Below are 12,970 nucleotides of genomic sequence, written 5' to 3'. Positions count from 1 at the left end.
TTGTGAATTTAATCACTTTATTATAATTCCAAAATTCCTCTCACTTTTGACTTAACCATTATTTTAATGGGGTGTCCAAGATGTGAGATTTTCAACATTTTAAATTCTCCTAAAAATTTAAGTAATTAGGAAATAATGAATATAATCACTTAACTTATCAGTTGATTGACATGGTTATTTTACTGATTTTTAACTAGATTCTTTCTGGAAAAAGATGTAAACATCAAATGCAACATCATTTGAAACTGATTTCAACTTTTGAGAACAAATATTGTAACATGCACCAACTTGAACTTGAATTTGAGCCCAAAGACGAATTTTTTTTTTTTTTTGAAAGGTGCTTTCAGAGAATAATATATTTGTGACAGTTTTGGCTGGCATTGCTTGCTCGTCAAAGTATTTCTTGGTTCAGAAACTTTTTCCAGGAGATTTCTATTGTTTCTTAACAAGATTAATTTTTAATTAGAACATGTATTTTTTTTTTTTTTTTGAGAAGAAAATTAAAACATGTACATAGAAAAATAGGAATTTCATTCCAATAGAATTCTTTTAGTATATGATGGTCAGAAAGCAATTTTTATCCAACACATTAGGTTGCCAACCATACTTTCTTGAGGGAGTTGAATTTATCTATCATAGAAACTCTAGGAGTTATTCTTTGAATAAGTTTCCGTTGCATATGTTGTAAGTTATTGATCAAACATACTCTTTTTGTCATTACTTTATTAATTTATAAAAATTGTGATTTTTGTATAAAATTAAAAAAAAAAAAAAAAAAAAAAAAAAAAAAAAAAAAAAAAAAAAAAAATTAAGAAGCCCCTCGGTCATTAATAAATTCAACTAGTAATTGATAGTTGATACTATACTATGCTGAACACCATGCCTATTTTTGTCATTTAAGTTTTTAGAATAACATCAATAAATCAAGTTTAGATAATAAAAAAATAAAAATAAAAATGACAAAATTTAGGTATAGTACCTTAGGTATTGTTTCTTAGGTTCTCTTCTTAAGATTCAGCTATGTAGCTACTTAACTAAAAAATATACTTTCATCTCCTGAGAAAAAATCAACATGACAAAATCTAAAAAAATCCACATGGCAGAATCTTAAATGGAAAACTTAAAGAACAACATCCAAGTATTGTGTCTAAGTTTTGCTATAAAAAAAAAATAAATAAAAAAAAAACTCCAATTGAATTCATTATTTTATTTTTTTTAGCGAGAATTGGATCCATATTTGGTCATGTTTGGAAAATGAAATAACTATTCATTCCAGAATCGCTTAATAATTTTTTCTTGAAAATGACAAAATGCATAAATTTTTCATTTGGGGGGAAAAAAACAAAAAGTTCATCCTCAACTCTATTGGAAATAGAAACACTAGGAGATGCTAGGACTAAGAGTATAACTGATCTACTTTATATTTTACCAATTACAACTTATTATATGTTTGAATTTTATCCATTTTAAACTTTTATTATTTTACAATGAAAGAAAAAATTATAAGCGGCAAACTGTGATTGATGGAATATAAAATGAAACATAAAAAAAGAGACACAAACTGTTTATTACTTTTGAAAACTACTATGCCATTAATAAAACCTAAAATGCATACGAATTTTTAGTACATAATTCCATAAATGGTTTATGAATTTCAAGATGCATTTGGAAATATTTCAATTAATCCAATAATGCTTACTCCTTCAATCTCCCTTGCATTGTTTTATTTTTTATTTTTTTGACAAATCTCCCTTGCACTGTAAACGTGAAAGGATCTTACGCATGTCCACTTACAGACTTTACTCATGATATAGGTCTTGGGCTCTGTTTTAGGTAAATTCCAGAAATGGGCTGAATTAACGGCCCAATTTCCACTTTTTTGTTTTTGTTTTTTTAAATGTCTCTTTCTGTCTATTGAAAATTGATCTGCTTTCGGTGTTTCCATCATTTTCAAGTGCAACTGTGACGTGAAGGCCCATTTATAAAGCCTATTCAATTACTCAAGCTGCCATAAGGCCCATGATAATACCAAAACCACTCCATTTAGCCATTCATCCTAGGGCCTCAGAACTTAAAGCCCATTATTGCAAAGGGCAAAAGCCACAAATGAATGCTCATGGTCTAGTTTACAATTTTTTTTTTTTTTTGAAAATGAAGCAATTGTCATTCAATTATTCAGTGAAATACAATCTAAATACAGTGCTTCAAGAGCTGGTGGGGGTGAATCTTCTAGCCATATAATTTCAGAATCTAGTTGGTTCGCAAACCAGGCTAAAGAATGGGCCACTGCATTGGCCCCACGTTTGATGCAACTATCAGTCAGGCTTCTAAAACTCGTGGCTAAGGTGTGGATATCCTCGTAAATATGTCCCAATCTGGACCTGTTAACCCGTCTCCACGTGAGTGACTTCATAACTGTAGCATTATCACCTTCAAGTACGATCTCCCTAAACCCAGCATCAACAGCAAATTCAAGGGCTTTCCAACATGCTAACACCTCGCCCTCTTCACTACTAGCAACGTAAGGGCCACTTGCTGATAAGACAGCCATGAACATGCTTAAAAATGGAAAACCAACCAGAGAATAAGAAAAATCAAGATTGTAGATAGTAATATTATATCGTAGTCATTATAATGTTTTTTGCTAGCTTTTGGATTAAAATCAGGTGGAATAACCATCAAGTTGTTCAAGATATTAATATGTGAAAAATTTTCAACTTCTAACATCTTATTTTAATTTTCCTTGAATCAATTGTCACTATTTTGAGTATTTATTTAAATAGCATTAATTTAATAATAAAAATTATTAAATGGAGTATGACTTTAGAGTTCAACAAAATTCCTTTTACAACTTTAAAGAAACCCCTAACTCCTTAAATAAAAATGATCTTTTATTTGTTCTCTTGAAAAAGTGAAAAAGAAAAAATAGTAATTTTAAAATCTTGTTGTTCCTTCAAGTGTGCGTATAGATGCAATCAACCATGATTGAAATTAATATTAATCAACTTTTCTTCTTATGATTTTTGCNTGAATGATGAGTTTAGGAGAATATTTTGCTGTACTAACCTGTCATAGGCCACTAACAAACCTTTGCGCATTTGTAACTTTGATGCAGCTTTGCTTTCCACCTCGTTTGCATTTCCTTCTTTCTTATATGCAGTGTCGGCATGGATGAGTCATTGAACAAAACTGATTCTTGGCTGACAAGACCAATCTATCAACTCATCCACTTCAATTTAACCTTTAAATTTCAATTCCATCAGGTGACTTGATTTAGGATCAAACAATCTTTGCAATATTGCAGTCACTATGCATTGCCCATTTCCAATTTTTCCAACAATTATGATTTTCTGAAAGAAAAGAGTGACAACATTACAATTATGACTTGATTAATCTTTTTTTTTTTTTTTTTCAATTATCACTTGATCAATTAAAAAAAAAAAAACTAGTATTGCTTTGTTGCTAACACTGTATAGAAGTAAAAGGGTGGTAAAACACAATTTGAAAATAAAATTTTACCTTTGCCAAAATGAGTGGCAAAGCTGAGGCCTTGGAAAACCTAAATATCTAGCCTAGATGGATATATAAAGCATATATGACGAAGGTCAATTTTTCCCTTGTATGATTCATTGTCATCCTAGACTCATTAGCTAGGTCTATGTTTAACTTTGAATTTATCATTGCTAATAAGGAAGCATCAACAGCTTTGTCTTTTGCTACTTAGGTCTATGTTTTTAGACAAGGTCAAACAGTAATGCTGAAAGAATTAATATTGTCTTTTGAACTTTTAGTCAATTGAGTTACTTCATATAAAAGTTTGGGAGAAAAAAAGAAATCATTTCTGTAAGGTTGGGATTTGTGACCCAAGCCCAAAACAATTAATTTGTAGAGTATGGGTGAAAGAGCTAGATTAAGTATGGGATTAACAACAACAAATCACAACTTTCAAGCACAAGCTAACATGAAACTACACGTAACGAGTGAATATCCGAAGAGCTATATTATTGATTATCTGATGAACAAAAATCTTAGGGTTACAGTCCAGTTCTCTCTTCTTCTCTTTTCTTTTTCTCTCCCCCCCTTTTTGTTAGGAGTCTCTTTCCTTTATATAACCCCCCTTCTCTTCATCTCCATCGTCCACTTGTTCCTCATCCATGAGTTTACTTGAGTACGTGTCACGTCAAGCATCTTTTTTAGCTCTGTGTGAGTGGCGGTAGGTTAGGATGCACTGTTCAAGGGTCTTCTCCACATAAATGCGGCCAGAAAAGTTGCTGCAGAGTATTAAATACGGTGGTAGCAGCTTTCCTTTTAGATATTTCTCCATCCTTATCGTTTCCCAGCATACTCATAGCTTATCTTGATCAGGTGGAGTTCTCGAAAGGTCATTTTGACCTTTTACACACTCAATTGATTTATAATATTCGCGTCAGAAGATTACAACCTCTTCGGACAAGAGATATCCTTTTCGGATTGTAATCATTCTTCCTTCTGAGGGTCCCACTTCCAGATGGGTCCTGCCCTTACCATCTCATTCTTCTCGGTCGCACAATAGCTCTCATATGAGCTCTCGACCCACTATGTTGGACTGGGCCATTTTCCCCCCACACTTTCAATATGATAATTATATGCAATATTATAGTTTCTTTTTGTAAAAATGTAAAATCAGAATTCATATACCTAGGTCAAAAGATATACTTTGCTGCTGTGGTGAACAAAGACTATAGTTTATAGAAAATAAAATTACTGGTTGAGATGCATGAAAATGGCTCAAGATGTGATTAAAGAGAGTATGTTATGAATATACTTTTAACATTATTTTTTTCAACCATCTATTGTATATGAAAGACATCAATCTTATTGGCATTCTTAATCATACTCAAATGATAAGCAATTAGAACAATAGAAACCAGCATCAAATGCACTTTCAGCTGCATTTAAAACTTAAAATCCACAAGACAAATAAGTGTTGTGCTTCACCACCCATGGAGTCCACTCAACTGCAAATTTCAAATTTCCAAAATATATTAACAACTTAGATGATTATCAAGATGAAAGGATCATCTAAAGTACAGTCATAGACCAGAAGTTAGAACCTCAAGCAATGTATCAGTAAAAGACCAGCATAGGCAAGTTCCGGTGCAGCTCTTTTTTCTTCAATTCTTGCACCACCTTTCCATATGCAATATTATATTTGATGGTGGATAAAAAGAACAAGGGTTCTTGGCTGACAAGACCAAATTTTCCCTACTCCATTTAATTTGAAAATTTTGAGATTAATATAAATCATAAGAACTTTGCCCACTTGAAGATCATTGTATCACTTTGAAGAACTGCTGACTTCTCGCACTTTTGCTTTGTCCAACTAAAGCTTAAGTTTCGCCATCTGGAATATAGAAATAGAATCAATTAAATATATTTGCTCATTTAATAAAGTTAAATTATTGAAATAAACATAATTAACTTCTGTATCTACATTTATGTCATGTAATATCTTTCCTATTGCATCATAAGCATCAATGTTTGATCCAGCAGAAAATGAACTTGTGTAAGCATACACCAGCAGAAAATGAACTTGTGTAGGAAGACACCAGGCTGAGAGACCTAAACTAAACCATTCATGTGGTAAGAAAAAAAAAAGGAATAAAGGCATAATACTTGCACACATACATTCATATGTTGTGGTTGCACACATCTTCATTAAGGAACTTAAGCCACTAAAGTATCCATACTAAAGAAGTCAAAGATGCAACGAATTCTGAATCTTGTTCTCACAAATACAGTTCCACTATCAAATATAAGAGAACAGACTTATGTCAACTTTTTCCTGTTTGCCTCTGCCATTGTAGCCATAAGTGGGATAGCCACTGACACTCATTCTTTTTAAAAAGGAAGGCTATCATATCCAAGAACGTTGTAGAATCCTCCTTCATTTCCACACCCCTCTCAAGAATTGCTGCTTTTTTCTACATTTCACAAGTGACCATGTGGTGCATTTAGGTTGTACCTATGTACTATGTATCTGCCTAAACCAAAATGTTTGCTGAATGCCTGCATATAAAAGGTAATCATGTGAGAAGTTGGTCATCTAAAGAGAAACAAGAAATTGATAAAGTTAGATAGTTAGTATCCACCTAACATTTATTTGCCACTTACTACAGGGGAAAAAATAAATAAATGAGGCCTTCTACTGTTGGGGTGGCAAGCTCACAGCTCTAGGGGATGATATTGATTGCTCGTTATCCAAAACGAGAAAGTTTAGAACTCAAAATAACTTGTAAACTAACAAACTGAATTGTGGCCCTCAAACTTTTTATGGAGTACTGATGGATCCTTTTAAATTCAATTCAGCCTCATGGTGATATAAGCTGTCTCAGGTCATACCAGAGCATTTTCACCTGGCATCATTCAATAAGTACCATTATAGATTTCAGAATCTAAGCTCCTCTTTTCAAATATGAATTCAGTAGAATGCTTATCAATTTTGGCTTAAAAGAAAAAAAATAGAAGTTAGGATTTTATAATCATTGTCTTCCCAAAGTTTCTCACTGATCAGGGGCACAAAATGAATACCATCCCTGAAATATATCATTTCTAGAAAAAAAATCTAAGCTGTGTTTTGATGCAAACTATTCTATCAAATTAAAGTTACTGACACTAAATTTCATATACTTAAATATGCATAGTCATTAATTAAACCATTAAGTAATTAAAATCTTTGGGCTCACCTCTCACAAAAGAAGTGATAAGAACCACTGCCAAAGACCACTTTTACATATTTATTTTGGTCACTAAAAGACTTATAAGAGCCGAAGTAACCAAAATTCATTACAAGCCAGAGATTGTTCCAGAAGTTACAATTATAAATGAAAGATGATCAAAGCCTAAAGCATACATATAAAAATGAGGCATCTAGTTCTAATTGATAAGAGTAGAAATAAAAAGACACTGACCCCTACTTTCATTATAAAATACGGTAAGCATTATGAATAATCTGCCATAATTAAAATCTTTTTCTTTATTTATTTATTTTTTTTCCTTCAAACATACAAGGATTACCTCTGTAACATTCGATTGAAGAAAAAAGCCACTAAGCAACCATTTGGGACAAGTTCTAAATCCAACGCAATCTACCATGCATGATGAGTGTGAACTCATTAGTACAGTTTGTCGGACGGAGATGATTCTTCACACCTTTGGAAATGAACACCGGTGTGGTGCCTGCCACAAAGCCTCCGATGCCAAAGTTAGTAAAAGAAGCTTTCTAGGAAATGAACAATGTAGTTTGAAAGAATTAGAAAAATCTCTTAGTGCTATTTTCTGTGTGTATGTACCTGTTCTTTAGCAAGGTGGGAGACTTATATACGTTCTTATGGCTTCTAACCGTTGGTGTAGTTATGGAGGTCTTTATGCTCCTTTTGGTAACGTCTGGGGCTGTTTAATGTGCCATCACTATCCTTCAACGGATTGTACAGTTGTTTTTGTAACCGTTTTGGGTTTGATTCCCTGCATTGAATGGTCTTGGATATATTCGTCAGTAAAGCATATGATCGTCTAACATAGCCAGAGTTTGTACTCGTCCATGTCGATGGTAGCGTCCGTGTGTACTTGAACTTCGTCAGTCCCGTCATACCATATAAAAATTATTAATTAAAAAAAAAAACCCATTAATATTTTATACTTTTCCAAATCCTTCTTCAATTCGGAAACTTCTCCGACTCTATAAAAACACGGCAAACCTTTTTTTTTTTTCTCTGAATTCGCAAAGCTCTCTCTCTCCATTTGACTACCATGACAACTCGCTGGAAGTCCATGGCGAGTGTGACAGTGACGGCGGAGGAGTCTCAAGACTGCTCGATCTGTTTGGAACAGTTTGAGGTCGGTAGTGAGGCCAGAGAGATGCCATGTAAGCATAAGTTTCATTCTGCGTGTATCGAAAATTGGCTACGCGTTCGCAGATCGTGTCCTCTTTGCTGATTCGCTATGCCTCTAGAAGAAGAAGAAGAAACTGGAAGACACGATGTGCGTCATCAACAAGAAGGAAGAGGTATCCATCAACATCAACCCATGTGGGTCCGCGTAGACCGGTCCATTTTATTTTGTCCTATACTTGTTGTTCATCTTGGTCTGTATCGCGTTCAAGTTTTTTATTCGGGCTCAAATCGTTTTCATCGGGTTGATTCGGGTTTGAATTTGGGCTCGGATGTTGATTCGGTTACGGATATGGATTTGGATTCGAATTCAAATTCAGATTCGGCTACGAATATGGATATTGATTAAGTTTGATGACTCGTCAACTCGATCTACAAGACATGGAGTTCTAAAGACATGAATAGAAACACTAGTTATTTAAAAGAAAGATTCATAATTTGTACACAGCTGTTCTTAGTCAAACAAATAATCAAAATTAAACTTTTCTTTTTGGCGAAAATAGCTAACTAATTTTTTTTCTCAAACTATCTAGTTAGTAGTTTCAGTTTTGAAACTATATTATTTAGTAGCACCTCGAGTCTCTTAGACTCGATTTTGGCATATAAATCGATTCTTAGAGACTCGATTTTCATAGCCTAATCATATCTGATGTGGCATATTTTTCCACGTGGCAATTACATAAAAATCGAGTTTCTAACACTCGAGTTCCAACCCCTTATAACCAAATAAAAGAAGAACCAAAACAGAGAAGGGGGATAAGCCAGAGAAAAAAAAAAAAAAAAAAAACCCAGACCGCACGACGCCCAGGCTGCGCGCGACCCAGACAGAGCGCCGCCCAGACCGCGCGCCAGCCGCGGCTACGCCTAGCTGGTGAGGTGAGCTCCTTCTCTCCCTCTGAGCTCTTTCCCTCCCTCTGATCTGAGTTTGGATTGAGATGTATGTATTTGAAATTTTTGAAATTTGTTTTTGGTATTTTCGCTGGTATATGGACTTACAATTTATAAATTTTTTTTTTTGTTGGAACTCGAGTGTTAGAAACTCGATTTTTATGTGATTGCCACGTGGAAAAATATGCCACATCAGATATGATTAGGCTATGAAAATCGAGTCTCTAAGAGTCGATTTATATGCCAAAATCGAGTCTAAGAGACTCGAGGTGCTACTAAATAATATAGTTTCAAAACTGAAACTACTAACTAGATAGTTTGAGAAAAAAAATTAGTTAGCTATTTTGGCCTTTCTGGCGAAAATTCCTTTCCAAAGAGTATATGTTTGTTTATCTGTTTTAATTTGTTCCTTTTTGTTTTTTAAATAAATAATTTTGGGTTTTTTTTTTTTCAATGACTTTTGTATTTTATTGCATTATCTTTCCAGGTTGAAAGAGTGGAATTTGTGAATTAAATTAATTGGTGGCATTCCCATAAAAATAAAAATTAAGTGTCAAGTTCTCTGTGTGTGAGTGCTATTACTCTTCCTACAATTTGACACTTTGGGTCCATTTGGTTCCCGTAAAATATTTTCTGGAAAATACCTATTTTCTGGAAATGCTATTTTCTGAAAAAGGAAAATATTTTTAAGTGTTTGGTTGTATTATGAAAATTGTTATGGAAAATAATTTCATGTGTTTGGTTCCGTTAGGAAAATGCTATTTTCCGGCAACAACAACAGAACAACAACAACAAAAAATTGATTCCGGCCACCACAACAACACAACAACAACAACAACAACAACAACAACAAAAATTGATTTCGGCAACACAACAACAACAACAACAGCAACAACAACAACACAACAACAACAAAAAAATTGATTCCGGCAACACAACAACAACAACAACAGCAACAAATTGATTCCGACGAGTTTAAAAAACAAAACTGAGATGGGTCTGGGTCTGGGTCTCGGCGATGGGTCGACGACGACATCTGGGTCGAAGGTCTGGGTCGTCGAAGGTCTGGGTCGTCGGTCGAAGGTCGAAGGCGATGGATCGAACGTCTGGGTCGAACGCCTGGGTCTGGGTCGAACGGTTTGGGCTTTGGGTTCGTGGGTCGCCGGCTCTGGTTCGAACATTGGTGGGTCGTGGCGATCGTGAAGATGGGTTCGCCGGCGAGCTGGGCTCTCCGTTTCGATCTGGGCTCTCCGTTTCTTCCTTCCTCTCTCTCTCTCTCTCTCTCTCTCTCTCTCTCTCTCTCTCTCTTCGTGCTCTGTTTCTCTTTTCTGGAAAATTGTATTTGAAGTGAAAATGGAAGTTGAAATGATTTTCACCTTTGACCATTGGTCAACGGAAATTAATTTCCGGAAAATGGCATTTCCGTGCGCAACCAAACACCCGAAAATACTGAAAAGCATTTTCGGAAATGCTTTTCACCCGATTCAAATGCAGCCTTTATGAGTTTATTTTTTCAACTTTTCCTCCTAACTATTATTGAACCCAAACAATTTTTGTGTTTCAACATAGCCAACCACTAAAGACCCCATGAATTGATATTTCTAAGCAAATGAATTAAGATTTTTAGCAAATCTAAAATATCATCCAAAACAGTGTATTAATTTCCAAAAAGATTGCCTACACCAGCAAAAAAGGACAAAAACTTCAATTTGATAGCGTTTTTTAATTGGAAGAAATTTGTAATGAGGTGGGAAGAAAATATGGAAAACTAAATAAAAGCCATATGCAACCCCCATGACCATCATAAATACCAAAGAAAATAGTGGAATTGTCCAAATCTAGATAAGTCATGCTACCCAAAAAAAAGGCAAAATAGCATAATCTATAGAAAATAATTGAGATTATGAGTCCACTTAATAGACCCATTGAAAAGGACCTAGAGAAAGGCCAAAATGGCCATATACCACTTTTTAAGATTCAAATCCCTCCTCCTTATTATATTATGAAATTATCAACAAAAAAAGAAATCAAATGTTTTATTTAAACTTTCAAATAAGTAAATATAAAATGAAAAGAAAAGAAAATTGTCCAATTTGTCCCTCGCCATTTTTTTTGTGAAATTACAAATTACACCTTCTAATTTTGTCCAAAAAATAAAATTCTTAATTTTTTTGTGAAATGCGCATGTGTAAAAATTATAAGATTGAAATGTGTGGGGGGTAAAAACTCAGAGCTACTTAATGGGTCTGGGGCACCATGTTGAGGAGTATTATATTTCCGAAGAGCAATAATTGGTTGGGACAGTCCATCTAAAGGCAGGAAACCCAGAAGTAGAGGGGTAGTACCGTCCGAAGAGGTCACTACTGGCCCGAGGATGTCTTACTCCTCGGTCACAAATAGCCATGATCAATCAGACGTATGGAAGGTCCGAATGATCTTCCTAGCAATCCCAATGATAATGATAAGTTCTAGGTAGGTCTGGAGATGATAAGAACGAAGAAATATCTAGAGGAAAAGCTGCTACCACCGTATTTAATGCACTGCAACAGCTTTTCTGGCCGCATTTATGTGGAGAAGACCCCTGAACAGTGTAACCTCAGCTACCGCCACTCACAAAGAACTAAAGTAGACACGTGACGTGACATGTACTTAAGTAGATACACAGATGAAAAACAGGTGAACGATGGAGATGATGGGAAAGGGTGCTATATAAAGAAGAAGGGTCTATGATAAGAAGGGGGAGAAAAAAGAAAAGATTTACTGTAGCTCTGAACGTTGTAATTACTGTTCACTCAATAAAACATCTCTTCGGACATTCACTCATGAAGTTGTTCAAGCATTATTTTATGTTATCACCATTTTAAGTACCTTAGCCAACCATTGTTTAATTCATAACCTGCCCAGTTCTTTCGCCCATTCTCTACAAATTCATTGTCCTGGGTTCGTTGGGCCTTTAACCCATACCTTTTGAGCTTGAGCAACGAAAACTGACCCTACAAATGAATAAATTAAAAGTACTAAATTAAATTTGGAGCAAAGTTAAAGGGTGTAATTTGTATTAACTTCTTCCTCTTCTTCTTTTTTTCTTTTAGTTTTGTGCTTTTCTAATTTTCCCATTCAAGACATAAATGGCATCAAATTTTACTATTTTGAGTATTATAGCTTTAATTTAAGGGGGGAAAATTACCAAATGAAGTGTGGGTTTAAACGTTAAACTTCAATAACATTCCTGTACAATATTGCTTCAAAGATTTATAATTTAAGAATGATATGATTATTATTATGATTATTATTTTTTAATAATATAATTTGATAGGTTCATGTGACATAAAGCATATGTTGATGGCAAGGTTGTCAAAATTGGAATCCTACGTAGGATCGTGGGAGGTAGGTAAGATCGTGGATCGTAGGATTGGATCGTGAATCATAAGATCCTACCAATTTTCAGATTTTAAGCAAAAAACCTACTGATAGTGACTTTGTATGTTATATAATCACTTAAAATATGAATCCATCCATTAAAAAAAAATTGTATCATAAAATGTAATTTGCACACACTACATCATTCTTATGTCATTCTACGAAACAAAATATATTTAACTTTTGACATAATGTATCTAAAAATTTCAGTACATGTTTAATTAGCAATTAAGTACCGAAATATTATCTATACATATGGAAAATGTTTTCCAAATTCTAAGTTCCAAATCCAAAATAAGTTAGGCTAGTTAGCATATAAAAACTAACTACAAATTTACAATATGTAATCCAAAAGAGAATTCACAATCTAAGGTAAACTAGCTAATTACAAATATGAAATCCAAAAGAGAATTCTCATTCTATGGTTCTTCTAATCTAATCAATGTCATTGTCATATCTCATTTCATCGTCTATATCCTTCCTAGTATCAACATCCAAAACGTTAAACTTAAGTACTATAAGTTTTTTTTAAAGATTTTATGTTGACATAGGGGTAAATTTGGGACTTCAATTCATTATTGGGCTTTTGATAACCCATTGGGCTTGTGAGTTTAGGTGGATTATCTTACCCAAATGAATCCCACTTAAAAATAAAATAAAATAAAATAAAATAAAAATCAAGCCAAATGGTAGGATCGGTAGGATTGGTAGGATCCCATATGATCCTATGATCC

Source organism: Quercus suber, unplaced genomic scaffold (genome assembly GCF_002906115.3).
Source record: "Quercus suber isolate HL8 unplaced genomic scaffold, Cork oak 2.0 scaffold_46, whole genome shotgun sequence".
Classification (NCBI taxonomy): domain Eukaryota; kingdom Viridiplantae; phylum Streptophyta; class Magnoliopsida; order Fagales; family Fagaceae; genus Quercus; species Quercus suber.
The sequence above is the reverse complement of the archived record's forward strand: the minus strand, read 5'-3'. Positions refer to the sequence as shown.